Source organism: Ascaphus truei, chromosome 7, assembly GCF_040206685.1.
Source record: "Ascaphus truei isolate aAscTru1 chromosome 7, aAscTru1.hap1, whole genome shotgun sequence".
Classification (NCBI taxonomy): Eukaryota; Metazoa; Chordata; class Amphibia; order Anura; family Ascaphidae; genus Ascaphus; species Ascaphus truei.
The window spans coordinates 79,525,863-79,542,712 of record NC_134489.1 but is presented as its reverse complement, the minus strand read 5'-3'; the positions used below and the strand labels follow the sequence as shown (position 1 = coordinate 79,542,712).

General features: G+C 46.3%; 1 protein-coding gene across 6 annotated transcripts in view; it reads right to left on the bottom strand.

Annotated features, from left to right (window-relative positions):
• The window catches only part of LOC142499606 (sodium channel protein type 2 subunit alpha-like), a 167,676-nt gene that overhangs the window by 52,664 nt on the left and 98,162 nt on the right, over nt 1-16,850 (bottom strand). The window lies entirely within an intron of this gene.

The following is a 16,850-nucleotide window of genomic DNA, read 5'->3' as shown; positions in this document are numbered from 1 at the left end:
ATAGGAATTTTTACAGACACAGTCCCTACCCGGATGAGCTTACAATTTATGATTTTTGGTGGTTGAGGCACAGTGTGATAAAGTGACTTGCCCAAGGTCACAAGGAGCTGGCACCAGGAACTGAACCAGCTATTTATTCTATCCTTGCCTCTTCCTGTCTAAGTAAAAGAAGAGGAGAGCATTTTGCTCTGCTCAGCAAACAGATTTTAGAATTCAACTGTGTGTGTGTATATATATATATATATATTGTGTAAAGCACTGTATATACTGTGGGCTCTCCACTCATTTTTATTCACACTGATACACATACACACTCTTTCTTCACTTGCTTTCAGTAACCTTTTGACACCTCTAGCCATAAAACACATCCACACCGGAGGAAGGAACAGCACAGATAACATTCCATAGAGACACTGTTTTTAAGTATACCTTTTGCTTCATTCATTGTAACATCGCCGGAAGAAGAGATCAGCGTATCTCGAAAGCTCGCACAAATAAAAGCATTTCGTTAGCCACAGAACGGTATCATCTATTTATTTTTTGATTATATATATATATATATATATATATATAACAAGTAAACCAGCACTCCGGTAGTCGTAGAAATGGTCTGGTGCTAGTCCTTTTAATAATATTGAAGATACTTTACCATCCAGAAGAACGGCACAGCAGAGACAGCACACAGTAGTTAATGTTCAAAAAACTTTATTAAAGAACAACACACAAATCGACGCTTCGATCCCACAGAGTGCGGGTGAGTACACCTCCCCCCCCCCTGAAGAAGATCCCTCTATGGGATCGAAACGTCGATTTGTGAGTTGCTCTTTAATACAGTTTTATTTCATTAATTACTGTTTTCCATCTTTGCTGTGCTGTTCTTCCGGATGGTAAAATATAAAGTATCATATATATGTAGCCGTGTCCCCTCTTACCTCCTGTGCTGGGGTGGGGGACGGCTGCGCTGTATGGGAGCGCCTTAGCTCCGCGGCGTACCCGGCAAGCGGGGGACGCAATATTGCATCTCACTAATGCGCAAATGCAGCCATGCCCATAGAGACGAGAGTCGTGGCGGTCATTTTAATGCGGTGCGCATGCGCATTAACATAGAAGCTGCGGCGGAAAATCTTAGAAGAGGCTCCGCAAGAGACTACATGTCCCTGGAGCCTTAGGGGCAATACAGTGAGGAGGGATACAGTTAGGTTTTGGCGCGTACGAAGTGCGCGCTCAGTCGGAGGAGGGACCTCAACGGAGCAAGTAGTGTCTAGGGAGCAGAGCTCCCTTGGACTATGCAGATTTCCCTGTTGGCTGCAGAGCCCCATTCAGTTTGTGGTGCTACAGGGAAGACCCATAGATAGGGATGCTTCCCAATAGCGTTAGTATACCGGTGACGGACGCCACGCGGTGTGCGCGGCCTGCGGTCTGAGACCAGACCACAGGCACCTCATAAGAGACATTAAAGGACACCCTCCAGCTGGAGCTCCCTCAAGAGGTGGATGCCTGCGGACAGGGGAGAAAGAGGGGATCCGGTAAACCGCATCGTGGGATCACGTTGTGGCTCTGCTGATCCACCATTCAAGTCGGCCTTGTCTGGTCTAAGACCAGGAAGGTAGCCAACGTGCACCAATGGCCACATACACAGTGGGTAGCGCTACTCCACACACTTTGGATGGCCTTGGCTCTGTGGACACCGGGTGGTTAGGTGTCATTGTATTGGTTCCTGTGAGGGGATATCCTGCAGATAATTATCCTAGGATCCCTCCCAGGTGGAGGCGCTGCACCAAGTAGAACGAAAGTATATCCCAGGCTCCCACCGGCAGAGGCTTAGGCCTTCTTTGAACCACAGGTAAAGGCAGCACGCGTAGTGACTTATTCTATCAGGTCCCCCGCTCTTCCCACTGAGCTGTGGAGCTGTGACTTGACTTGTCAATTAAATTAGCTGTCCCTGTGCACAGCACAGAAGCCAGGGGAGGAATTTTAGGCACCCGGGCGACAAAACGCACAGTATTTTTGCATCCCTGGTCTAATATATATATAAAAATATATACACACAAATACACATATAGAGTGAGATACAGATGCAGCGGCCGTTAGTCAAACAAATCTCGAAATGGATTTCGAGATTTCCCTGTGATCTGCACAAGTTTTGCCGCTGCAGACTATAATGGCCCATCGGATTAACACAGCAGGGGTCCCTGCTGTGTGAGTCCTACCGGGGTCTGCCTTTCTGTAATAGACACGCAGTAAGAGATGGGCTGAATCAGTCACTAACTGCGCGCCTCTCACTGGCGATCGCGGTGAGGGTTTATGTAATTTTAAACATTACAGTAATTTAGCAGGGGGTCTCCGGAGCTGAACCACATTGGTTTCAGGTCCGGGGACCCCCTGCTTCCCGAGATACAGGCCCCGTTATGGGGTGCCGGTATCTCCTATGCATGGAAATGTCTCACGTCACGTGAATCTATCAGGACATAATAACAATCATCTGTTCCTTAGCTGGTCTTAAATTAGGTAAATACAACCTCAGATGAACAACAACACATGACATATTACACCATGTCATGATTTATTTAACAAAAATAAAGCCAAAATGGAGAAGCCATGTGTGAAAAACTAAGTACACCCTTACTGCTTCCATAGGAATTAAGATGCTAAGTAGCAGACAGGTGCTGCTAATCAAATGCCCTTGATTAATTGATCATCAGCAATTGTGACCACCTCTATAAAAGCCAAAGTTTTAGCAGTTTGCTGGTCTGGAGCATTCAGGTGTGTGTTAACACAATGCCAAGGAGGAAAGACATCAGCAATGATTTAGAGAAGCATTTGTTGCTGCCCATCAATCTGGGAAGGGTTATACGGCCATTTCCAAACAATTTAAAGTACATCATTCTACAGTGAGAAAGATTATTCAAAAGTGGAAAACATTCAATACAGTTGCCAATCTTCCCAGGAGGGGACGTCCTAGCAAATTCACCAACAAGGTCAGACCGTGCAATGCTCAGAGAAATTGCAAAAAACCCAAGAGTTACATCTCAGACTCTACTGGCCTCAGTTAGCATGATAAATGTTAAAGTTCATGACAGTACAATTAGTAAAAGACTGAACAAGTATGGTTTGTTTGGTAGGGTTGCCAGGAGAAAGCCTCTTCTCTCTAAAAAGAACATGGCAGCACGGCTTAGGTTTGCAAAGTTGCATCTGAACAAACCACAAGACTTCTGGAACAATGTCCTTTGGACAGACGAGACCAAAGTGGAGATGTTTGGCCATAATGCACAGCGCCACGTTTGGCGAAAACCAAACACAGCATATCAGCACAAACACCTCATACCAACTGTCAAGCACGGTGGTGGAGGGGTGATGATTTGGGCTTGTTTTGAAGCCATAGGACCTGGGAACCTTGCAGTCATTGAGTCGACCATGAACACCTCTGTATATCAAAGTATTCTAGAGTCAAATGTGAGGCCATCTGTCCGACAGCTAAAGCTTGGCCGAAATTGGGTCATGCAACAGGACAATGATCCCAAGCACACCTGCAAATATACAACAGAATGGCTGAAAAAGAAAAGAATCAAGGTGTTGCAATGGCCCAGTCAAGAGAAGCAGCCACTGTTGTGAATCAACCACGAGCAAGAAGGGATCAGGGCTATTGCGAGAGTGCGTCACGGGTTGCAATACTGTTGGCTACATCTGTACTTCACTGTATAAGACTGTTATAAAAGGTGGTAATACATTACAGTACAGGCATACCCCGCTTTAAGTACACTCACTTTAAGTACACTCGCGAGTAAGTACATATCGCCCAATAGGCAAACGGCAGCTCACGCATGCGCCAGTCATCACGTCCTGAACAGCAATACCGGCTCCCTACCTGTACCGAAGCTGTGCGCAAGCAGGGAGACTATAGAGCCTGTTACAAATGCGTTATTTACATAAGTTATGCACGTATATAACGATTGCAGTACAGTACATGCATCGATAAGTGGGAAAAGGTAGTGCTTCACTTTAAGTACATTTTCGCTTTACATACATGCTCCGGTCCCATTGCGTATGTTAATGCGGGGTATGCCTGTATATTAGTGCCTCTAGCACTTTTCCCACAAATGCTTCAATGTTGCATCACATGACAACTCCCCCTGCCTCTCTGCCAGTGTTTCCACTTTCACATTTTGAATTTCCTAATTCAAAACCTAATTTTCCTTAAAAATCCTGGTCAGGAAATAATATTCCCTGGAAAAAAATCCATGACCACAAATGTTGTTATACAGTGCTGCAGTACTATAAGTAACAACAGTTTTAAAATGGCTTTGATGCAGTCCCCCTAAGGGGTTTATTCAATAAGCCCTGCAGAGGCCGATTACAGTAATTGGCCAAAAACTCCCATTCAAGTGAGTATTACGTAAAGAGTGTACCTTTATCTGAGACAAAATAAGGTGGATATTTAAAATATATATTTTGAAAGACAAAGTGGAATAGCTAAACATGCGGGAGCCCCATGCGTGATCAGCACTTGCCAGCTGCTAGTACGCATGCGCGATCAGCACTTGCCAACTGCACATGCATGATCAGCACTAGTTGACCATGCATGCGCTAGCAGCATTTGCAGCTACTGGTGTTTGCACAGCAGGCCCCCAAGAGCGTTGGCCCCCGGGCTTTATCCGGGCTCTAGCTACGACCCTGGTCAGACACACAATGACAGAGATAAACAGACACACAATGACAGTAGAAGCAGCAGTAGACAGACAGACACACATACATACACTGCACCCTACTTAGCTTTCTTGTAACAAGAAGTTAATATACAGTAAATTACAGGTTCGGGCCAGTCATAAGAGATGGAGAGAATTGGGAGTTCCGGGTGGGGATTGAAAGATATGGAGACTGCAAGTGTCGTGAATACGGCTCTACAACTTATCATCATCATTAGGTAGACCCAGAGTCCAAGATGAGGCTTAGAGCAGGAACATGCGCAGAACAGACTCTGCAGCAAGTCTTCTGACTTCCTGGAACTTCACAGATGACCGAATAGGGAGAAGGAGCGGCTCAGTGAGTAAAGATAGGGAAAAGACACCGGCACTGAGTTTGACACTGAGTTTGAAGCAGGGGAACCTGGTTCAATTCCCGGTTTCTGCTCCTTGTGACCTTGGGCAAGTCACTTTATCTCCCTGTGCCTCAGGCACCAAAAACATACTACAGTTGAACTTCGTTATAATGCGGTCCTCTGGATCCACAGAATGAGACCACGTTACAACCGGGATCGTGCTATAGATTTTCGCCGCGCAAGGACTTACCGGCATCTGCAGCTCTCTCCTCTCTGCAGCTCTCCTTGCTTCAAGCTGCGTCCACAAGTAAAAAATACAAACAAGACAATAAAACTCTCCTCCCACGCATTTCACGCCCATAAGGCGCTTTCTCAAAGCGCCTTACGGGCGTGAAACGTGTGGGAGTTTTGTGTCTTGTTTGTATTTTGTTATTTGTTTTTTAGTATGTAGCAATAAATCCGGTGAGTTTTTCCTGTTCTAAGGGCTTGCTGTCCCAATCTCTTTGCTGCTTTACTGCATCTCCTTTCGATTGGAGCGACACCTGGAGGCATTACAGATCCATTGCCATACTACGCATGAGAGGCGCAACAAATGCCAGCTGGACTGCAGCAGCTGAAGCACCCTACCGCAAAGATTTCAGGCATCGAGGAGGAACCACTGGACCGGGCTGTCCCTTAGAGGTAACACATTTTCTTTTTTGTCTCACCCCTACTGGTCGGATTTTCCTCCCCCTATATTGCTTGTCTTTCTCTGTATTCCTATGAAGTTTTGCAAAATCTGTCCCGGCTTTTCTGAGTTCGAACCGGGATTTTGCTCTGTGGCAGGATCCTGCATTTTTGCTCCTGGCAGCTTCCTTTAAAAGGACAGCCCTGTAAGCAGGAATTTGCTGAGCAAAGTTTCAGTTCATGCTGGGTTCATGCAACACACTTACCTTTTGTCTTCCTCGTTACCAGACCCGGCTATGTACCTTGACCACCTCCATCTTCTGCCTTCATCGACCTTTGCATTCTCACTGACTACGCACCTCTGCTGCCAGCCCTGACCTTCGGCTTAAGAATCACTACTCTATCAGGACTCTGTCCCTCAGCTCAGGTTGGTTCTTTCATATTCCTACCTCAGCCCTGCGGGTCCGTTTCCTGCTTGAGATGAGCATTGTTACATTTTGCTCGGCCCAAACATGAACCCCACTGAGGTAGGATGAGATGTTACTCTGCAAAGACAATACTTGGGGGATCTTGAGTAATGCCTCACCCTACATGATCAACAACTCGCACAGATGTGTGTAGCAGTGCAGGACTTATTTACACACTTTGGCACCCATCAGCTGGACTTGAAGGCTGCAGATGCGGTTCCAATACTGCTTCCGTTTTCTCCTGCGATCGGAGAACCTTGGATCCCGACTCCTCTACGGTATGGGGGAGAACTCTATGGCATGCAGGGGATTCCTTAATCAATGCTCTATCCAATTTAAATTACAACCGTTCATGTTCACCACGCACCAAGCCCGGGTGGCCTACATAATTTCTCTTCTCACTGATGAGGCACTGGCTTGGACCTCCCCACTCTGGGAGGGGGAATCACCCCTTTTCTGCGACTCCCCTGCTTTCATCCGTACGTTCAAATTGGTTTTTGATGCTACTGGACATGTATCTTCTGCTTCAGCTTCACTCCTGCGTATTCGGCAGGGAACTAGCACGGTAGGCCAATACGCCATTGAGTTTCGTACCCTTGTGGCTGAGACCGGATGGAATAATGAAGCTCAAGTAGCGGCTTTTGGCAGGGACTCTCGGAGCACTTAAAAGATGAACTAACTGGTCGGGACCTCCCTAAGGACCTTGAGAAATTAATTTCTCTTGGCATACAGATTGATTTCAGAATGCAGGAACGCCTGTCTGAGACGTGTCATGCAGTTAGGAGCCTGATGATTCGGTTGGCCCCAAATTTAGTTTCTCCGTCTCCTCCTGATGATGAGCCTATGCAGCTGGGTACTACCAGACTGTCAGAACAGGAAAGAAGTAGGAGGCGTACCTTGGAATTATGCCTGTATTGTGGGTCCCAGGACCACCGGATCTGTGACTGCCTGATTGTAGCGGGGTCGGGAAAACGCCTGTGTCCAGTTAAGTTGGAAGAATATTTGCTGGACATCACTACCATCCCTCCTCCCTCTGTGCCTTCCCGGATTCTTCTACCAGTTTACCGCTCATGGGGTTAGGTCTCTACACAGGCCTTCGTGGATTCCAGAGCAGCCGGTAACTTCCTCGATATTTCGTTAACCAAACAGCATGCAATTCCCCTTCGCTCTTTGGAGATTCCGTTAGAGATTGAGGTGATCGACGGAAGACCCCTAGGACACGGTACCATTATCCAAGAGTGCCTTCTCCTGGTAGTGAACATCGGAGTACTACATAAGGAGTTACTCACGTTCATGTTAATCAACGCACCATCAGCACCTATAGTATTAGGTCTCCCTTGGTTGCGTGCTCACAACCCTACTGTTGACTGGTTAACGGGGCAAGTGACCATCTAGGGCCAGAGATATCATGGGACTTGCTTGTCTGTGCCTTGTTCCAGCTCTGACTTACCGCTGTCGTCTGTATCTCTCCCCGATGGCCTTACCCTCACACATCTAGGTTTTTGGGGAAGTTTTCAACAAGAAGCAAACCAAGGGGATACCACCGCATCAGGCAATCAATGACCCAATCTACTTGTTTCCAGGAGCCATTCCACCGTCTCAGACTATTTCGGCAGTTTCTTCTACTCTTTCATTGTCCACCTCCATATCTAGAAGTCCCGCGGTGGAAGACAAGGTCCAGGAGCTAAAGTCTCTCTTGAGGAGGATTCATGCCAACATAACTAAAGCCTCACTTAAGCAGAAGGATCACACGGATAAGCGCCGGAGGCCAACCCTACAGTTCCAGGTTGGAGATCTCAAAGGATTATCTACAAGGAACATCCATCTGAAGAGTCCTTCCCTGAAGCTCGAGTCCAGATCCATAGGCCCCTACAAGATTGCGAAACAAGTAAACCTGGTCACGTTTAAATTGGAGTTACCAGATACCCTAAAGATTCCTCTGGTCTTTCATGTGTCTCTCCTAAAGGCTGTGGCGTGCAACTAATCCAAATCTGCTCGTGCCCTCCCAGGCCCGGTTCCAGTAGATGGACAAGTGAAGTATGTAACTCGTCGGATCCTGGATTCCCGTAGGTCTTGAGGCAGTCTCCAATACCTTGTATCTTGGAGGGAATATGGTCCAGAGGAGAATTCTTGGGTGAAGGTTAGTGATGTCCATGCTTCCTCCTTGATCCAAGGTTTTCACCAAAGGTTCCCCGACAAACTGGGTTAAATCTTCTGGAGATCGATTCTGGAGGGGGAAGGGGCAGGGGGGCACTATGAGGTTTTGCAAAATCCGTCCCGGGTTTTCAGAGTCCGGACCGGGATATTGATCTACCTTGCCCTCTGTGGCAGGATCCTCCATTTTTGCTCCTGGCAACTTCCTTTAAAAGGACAGCACTGTATGCAGGAAGTTGCCAAGCAAAGTTTCAGTTCATGCTGAGTACATGCAACACACTAACCTTTTGTCTTCCTTGTTACCAGACCCGGCTACGTACCTCGACCACCCGTCTTCCACTTGCCTCGACTTCTGCATTCTCACAGACTACGCAACTCTGCTGCCAGCCCTGACCAGCTTACGAATCACTACTCTATTAGGACTCTGTCCCTCGGCTCAGGTCGGTTCTTTCATATTCCTACCTCAGCCCTGCGGGTCCCTTTCCTGCTTGAGATGAGCATCGTTACAGTTCCAAGCAAATGGCACCATTATTATATTACCAGCAGGATTGTGTATTATTTTGCCTCTCATCAAACCCGTTACAGCTACACACCACGAACACTAAATGTTCACTGTGTTCGGCAGATGGCACACTGAATATCTTTGTCCATGGCCACGCTGATTGTCACAAGGACTTAACATGTGTTTCTATACAATGTACAATGTAACATGTACATTTAACACCATTGCAACCAGCCTCCCCTGCCTCCACGGTCTAGAACTGCCACACCCAGAATGGCACACAACTGCACAATGACACAGCACCGTAGCATCTGCAGTCAGATTTATTATTGTGCCATCCTTGTCCTGCCGACCCCAACAAATGTGTTTGAGTCACGCACAGGCTTCTACAGCAATTCACATAAATTCTGCTGTTAGTTACCCCGGGTGCTCAGACCTCCGCAGAAAGCGGTGTTCAGATGAGAAAAGCAATTGCCGGCACTCCAGAGGACTTGGTATAAACGTGAAAGTTTATAATCCCACAACAAACTTTCACGTTTATACCAAGTTCTCTGGAGTGCCAGCTGTAGCTATTCTTGTCGGGCTACTATATTTGCTACCTGTGGCAGAGAAATGTCCTCTGCGATTTGGTGTCAGTGCCATTGTTCAGTTCAGTAATATTGAAGTTTAATTAATGCATATTTTTCTTCTCGATTATCTTACAGGTGACACAGTACAAGAGCCGATGTTGGTGGAAAGAAGAGTATGTTGGTGAAAGAACTTTGTTTGATTGGAAAATAATACAAAGTCTAATTGTCTCTCTAAATTTACTCTAACACAAATGTCATCATTTATCAATAAGTTTGAGTCACCTGAAGTTTTTTTTAGCATTGAAAAAGTGTATAGGAATAAGGAGTGGGTTACAGGTACATTGAATTTAGGATAAAGACACACTAACACCACCTATCGTTACTGCAAAGCGCTGCGGTAGCTGCCAAACCAGGGGTGTAGCTGTAGCTACACTTGGGGGGGGGGGGGTCCACTCTCCACCCTGTCAGTGGCACATTAGAGGGCCTGAGATACAGGAAGAAAGCACAGAGGGAAATCCCTTCCTCTGTAGGTGGGCGGGGCTTGGGTCAGGGGGTGGGGCCCTGAGATGCAGTAGGAAGGACAAAGGGGAAATTCCTTCCTCTGCAGAGCCTCTGTAGGTCAGGGGGCGGGGCCTCAAGTAGTGCAGTGTGGGGCTGGAGCTGCAGCCTGAGAGACAGGCTGGGAAAGGTGAGAGGAAGGGGAAGGGTTAAATCACAGGGGTAAAAGCAGACATGAAAAGGAAAGGATACACGAAGGAAGAGACACAAAGTGAAAATGAAGTACAAGAGAGAAATACATATCATGTAGAGAAAGAGAAAGAGGGAGAGAGAAAGAGAGAGCGCAAAGAGAGAAAGAAAAGAGAGCCGAGAGAGAAAAGTGAGAGCAAAGGGAAAGAGTGAGAGCAATGAGAAAAGAGTGAGAGCAATGAGAAAAGAGAGAGGGCAAAGAGAGAGAGGAGCAGAGAGAGAGAGAGACATGAGGGAGCCCTGACATTTTTTTTTTGCCCGGGGGCCTGCACATGTCTAGCTACGCCACTATGCCAAACTATTTGCAAGCAGCGAGTTACCCACCGTCATGGTGACGAGATATTCAAAGAAATTGCGGGAGGTTACACTTGGTTCATTGTGGTGACAAAAACAGTAAGTCTTGCTACATCTGTATGTTCTCCTGACGAAGCGCGCTGTTGCGAAACGCGTTGAGGTCACGAGAGGCTGGGGCAGAGCAAGCAGGGAAGCTCGGGCGGAGAAGCGATCTCCGCTCCTGGTGCAGTCCGGACTGTTTTTCAGCGCTAGCAGCAGTTACCTGCTCGTGCTTTTCTGGTTAGTAGCTGTTCCCCTCAATGTAGTTTTCATTACCCTGCCTTTGCATCACACTATGTATTTTGTTGTGGTATTGCGAGTCAAGCGGCTTTGGAGACTTTAGTGTGTAATTAGTTTGTTTTGTTTTGTGTGTACAGAGTGGGTATATACCTTTCTCTGATTGCGGTATTGATACCGAGTGTGTGTTACATTTTATTATGGTCTGGTAAGACCTTCTAGTAAAGTGTTTTACTTCTAGTCTGATTGATTGGATTTTATTTTCATATATTCTATGCTGAATATATGTAGTAATCCCTGGTGCGCTTTGTGTGTATCTTCTTGTCATACATCTGTATGTTAACTGACTATCAGTTATATTCTCAGCTACAGCAGCTCTTTGCAGTTTGAGACAATATTCCACACAGATTTGGTTCATCACCTATTTGCTGTTGAACCCAGTGGCGTAGCTAGACATGTGTGGGCCCCCGGGCAAATTTATTTTCAGGGCCCTATTATGAGTGAAAATATTCGTTAGATTTCTCCCCCCCCCTGCGTGTTGACGGCCCTGCAAGGCCCCCCTTCTTTTACACCTCCTCACTCTCCTCTATTCACCCCTCTTTCCTCATGTATTTCTCTCCCTCCTTCTTACACCCCCTTCCTCACTACCCCCATTTTCCTCTCACACTCTTCTTTCCCTCCCCCCGGCTATCACTCAGTAACAACCCCCCCTCTTCCACACTCAATCCAGCTCCCTCAATCCTCCCCTCAACATTCATTTCCTCCTCCACCCCCTGGCCACACACACAATTTCCCCCCCCCCCCACACACATACAATTCTCTCCTACAATACAGAATCCACCCCCCCCACACCCCCACAATACAGAATAACCACCTGAACGTACACTACAATAACCCTCTCCCCCCCACACACAAGTGGTTGAAAAACACTGGTGTATAGTATACTGCACAGTAACTTCATTTAATACCGTTAACTATAAACAACTGTGTAAAGAATGACAACATTTTAAAAATGCTCTAATAAAAAGATTGTTAACATGTTACCTCAATTGCTTGCACTGAAGCACACAGCACAGTGACAGGCACACAGCACAGTGACAGACACAGGCACACACAGCACACTGACAGACTGAAGCACACAGCACACTGACAAACACAACACACTGACAGCAAACTGTAACTGACACATTTACACACAAACACACACAGCATACCGACACACTGAAGCACACTGACAGACTGAAATACACACAGCAAATTGGCCCACACACACATGCACAACAAACTGACACAAACATACACACAAAAACACACATACAACAAACTAACACACACAGCATACTGACACACAAATACACAGAGCATACCTTCCCACAGCAGCACATAGTAACTCCTCCCCCTGATGTCAAAGAGAGCAGGGGCGGGCAGAGCTTTGCAGCTCTCTGCGTCAGTTCCGCCCCCAACCTTTGCTGCCTGCTCTCTGCAACCCCCCCTCCCCTCAGCTCCCGCTCCAGCCAGCACGTTGCTGTTAAGGGGACTAGAGGAGGAAATGGCCCTGACTTCTGTGGTTGTTGGCTAGACCAAATGTCCCGGCTCTCACCCCTGTTGGCAGCCCTGAGCGGGCCCCCCCAAGAGCACAGGCCCCCGGGCTGCCCGGGCTATAGCTACACCCGTTTGAACCCACATTTTTTCAGCTTAGACTTTAATATACGCAATATGCAGTGGCAGATTTTATATGTGTAGCCCCTTTAACCCCACCCTAAGTGAGATCTGGTCTGCTACTAGTGTCTTTTATGCAAGTGGTGCATACCTGTGATGTACTGTAACAGGAGGGCTGAGCACTTCCACAATGGTGTGGGGATTATCAGGACAGGCTTTCAGGGTACTTCACTCGTTGGCAGTGCCTCCAGCCAGCATGGATCCTGTGTCTGCAGGATGGTCCATAATGACACTATGTTCTGGTCCCACAAGGGATTATAGTGTAACTGGTTCTTTATTCAGTACAGCAGAAGTCAGACAGACTGTACAGCCATCCTTCAGGGATACGGCCTTGCAGGTCCCCATCCAGATTCTTATCCCTGGTAGTGCTCAGTATATCACACACACACTCTCCCCACCATCATTTAGTTCATTTGCAGTATCCCAAGTTCAATAAGGAAGAATGTTGCAGATATGAAATTACTGTAGGTGACTTCTCCCTTATCTGGTATCCTTCTCAGTCCACAGTTGACACAGTAGATATCTGTGAGATTACTACATACAAGCTGAAAATGTAGGAGCAAACTTGGCAGTAAACCTGTTTTGCCATCGTATGTAAAATGTGTGCATAATTCTTGCCTCTCGTGGTCATTATTAAATATGGGCCAACTTACCAATATTGGGTTCACACATTTTTTTCAAACTTTTGAAATTCTGAAAATTTTCTGAAATGGTCAAGTGAACATTTGCAGCGACAATGTCCCATTTTTACAGAGAATCTAAAAAAAGTGTTTTCTTTTTTAAAGAAAAAATTGAAAAAATTGCTAAATTCATTTAAACTTTTCTTTTAAAAAATTGAGCTATTTTGAAAACTTTTCCACAAAAGACTGAAAATGCGAAACAATGCAATTTCTGTAGCAAATTGAATGTTGATTAAAAACTCAGCCATCTCTAGCCATAATAGAATGTTCGGTACAGTGGACATTTTCTAATTGTGTCTTGAAATCAACTCAAGCATTTGTAAGCACCACTTCCAGGGTCTCCTAAAAGGGTTTGGGTTAGACAATAGCCATTTTAGAGCACTATTATCTGTCACTGCTGTGAAGTGAGTCCTTCCATATTTGGTCGGAAATGTACCATGCCCCATATCAGAACCAAACATTCACGTTCTGTTCTAGAATATTTTGTCTCCATGAAGGACAGGATTCGGCTTCCTTATGGAACAAAAACTGCAAGAACAACTTCCCTGCAGACTGCTGAGTATTAACAAAGTGCTGCACGTAAATCATGGATCAAAGAATCTATGTATAGTTTAAAGAGCAATAAAAAGTCAGGCAAATGATGCACAGTTGCAGATATTAATCAATCAATAATTGCTGCATCCTGGGCATATGTAATGCTTGCACTCACCACGAACAAGGTGGGACCCCGGTACTGAGGTGGGAAAGTACAAGACAACGCACCCACAGCAGCGGGACCATGCCTGATGGGTGGATAGTCAGCGTAGCCGGGCCTGGGTTGGAGAGATTGGGTTAGTGAGAGTACTTGCCGAGATCCAGGGGGAGGAGCCAGTGGGATGGTTGGTGTCCGTTTGCCGTAGCCTAGGGTTGGAGCCAGGAGAGTGGTAGATTGTCCTAAAGCCGAGGTCAGCAGTGGAGAGATGTGGGTAATCAGAGGCAAACCGAGGTCTTTATGCAGAGGGAGTACAATAGTCAAGCCGGGGTCTTTATCGAGAGCGGTCCTAAGATCAAGCCAGGTCGGTACACAGAAAGCAATAGAGAAACAGCAGCAAAGCACTAGCAAGGTAGTAGCAAGGCAGTAGCAAGGCAAAACAGAACGCAGGAACACAAGGTCACAAGAGTCATGCTCAGCAATGACTCTGAGCATGAGCAGGATATAAATAGGAAGCAGGAACCAATGGGACAAGAGGTGGAGCGGAGGCACAGCCCCAGCGGGAGCCGCGATAGGCCGCAGAAGACAAGTGGCAAGGCATTAGTTGCTGCGCAGCTGGGGAGCGGTTCACGATGACACGTGAGGCACTGCACGCGAGAGGAGTACGGCATGTCCGGGGGGCTGGGCCAAGCTCTGTGGCAGTCCTAGAAGAGCTACACATGCGCACGCGCTCTGTAACCAGAGCGGGGGTGCGCACATGCGTTGGTGCCAGTGCGGAGGTCTGTGCAGACACAGGTAAGGAGGGAACACATCGCAAAGACAAACTGTACCCTTAGACATTAAGGCTTTTATAGGGTCAACATATATAGAGATTAGCTTTGAATTTACCATCTAAAATACCAGTATGTGCCAAGAATTTCCTTACTTGAATAATGCTTAGTGGACTGGGAAAATCATGAATAGATGAAAAATGTTTAGTGTCTGTGCCTAACCTGTCCTCTGATAAGCTGCAGAAATGGCTAACCGCTAAGGCAATGAAGGGATTAACCACTCCCACTACCCACCCGCCAAGGGCCAAATACACCCTTCACCCACCCCCGCTACCCACAATTAACATTAAAAACACTAATACCCACCTCCTCTACCCCCACATGATTGATACCAGAGGCCGCGGGTGTCTGGGGGTCCTCAAGTGGTCCCCACCGGAGTCGGGGGCCCTCGGCTGGTCTCAGCGGATGTCCGTTGGTCCTCATGTGGTCCCTGCGAGTGCCTGGGGGCCCTCGAGTGGTCCCCATGGGTGTCTGGGGTTCCTAATGTGGTCCCTGCGGGTGTCTAGGGGTCTGCAGGTGGTCCCCGTGGGTGTCCGGGGGCCTTCAGGTGGTCCCTGCGGTTGTCCAAGGGCCCACAGGTGGTCCCTGAGGGTGTCCGAGGGCCCACAGGTGGTCCCTGAGGGTGTCTAGGGGCCATTGGGTGGTCCTTGTGGGTGTCTGGGGGACCTTCAGTGGTCCCCATGGGTGTCTGGGGGTCCCCGGGTGGTCCCTGCGGGTCCCCGCTGTCCTGTGGTATCAATCCTGTGGCCAAAATGTGGAATACATTGAAATAAATACACCCCGCCTCATCCCCCCAACACATACAGTACAGTACAGTAATGGGCAAAATAATTATTATTCAGCTATGGATAATAGCTCATTTGTCCATTATAAAATCAAACATTAGCCAGCCAGCATAAATAAAGTGAATACAACTTTCTACTTACCCCTGTCATAAGGAAGGGCATCTTCGTCAGCATATGTCCTCCGATGCCAGCAAGAATACATGAAAAATACAATCTAATGGCCCTTAACCCCTTAATCATCTTAACGGTTAATAAGCTACCCACCCGGGAGACCTAACCACCCACATAAGGGCCACTATACCCACCCTGTACCCATTGATTGGCACAGTGGTATACCATACACATATAATATGGGCATGATAAGCCACTATAGCAGTCAATAGTCAACCTGATACAAATAATTAAGGTAGGAAATACACAATAATAAAAGATACACAAGCACCTAAACACCCCAATTCAAGAAATAAAAGCACTAGTCAACCAATTAAATAAATAAAAGCACTTGCCAACCAATCAATTCAAGAAATAAAAGCACTAGTCAACCAATTAAATAAATAAAAGCACTAGCCAACCAATCAATTCAAGAAATAAAAGCACTAACCAACAAAACAATGAATTAATTTTAAACACTAGCCAACAAAACAAGTAATGAATTTAAACCAGTAGCCAACAAAACAAATTATAAATTTAAAATGCTAACCAATCCTAAAATGTATCCTAAACAAGTCATCCAAATTCAAAACAATTTAATCCAAACAATAAACAGAAATCGAAAAAATAACAATCAATAGAAAACAAACAATTGCCCAAAAATGCGTTGGCTGTCACTGTATTTATCTGTACCCAGATTAATACATTATCAGTGAATCGGTAAGCAAATACATAAAAATAAATAAGTACAATAAAAAATCCTGAAAAAAAAACAATTTCATACATTCAATATTTTACTTACCTTTTAGAAGTCTTCACCCTTTGGATCCCATTGTATCTGCATGCACTGGTACTGCGACGTCACCACCAGCAATCCAATGCCATCCACATTGAACACCAGCATCAGGTAAAAAAATTGTCTTTCTTTTATCTTCTATCACCGTCTTCTCTCTTCATCTGTCATTATTTTTATCTTTTCTTTAATCTTCTATCTTCTTCTTTCAATCCAAAGCCCCATGGTAAATCCACAACAGGATGTTGTCTCATCGGCTTCTTGAGGTAAAATGAGACGTACAGGCCTTATATATGACCTGTGACGTCACATTTTAGGATCAGACGGTACAGCTCCAATCCAACTGGACGCCGTATCATGTGCCCGCCTCTATTTTTTTTTTAAGGATGTGATGTCATCTCCAAGGGAGGTACGTCACATCCTTAAAACCACATGGCTATAGCACATGGTATTAAAGCCAATGGGATTGAAGACATTGGTTGCTGTACCATG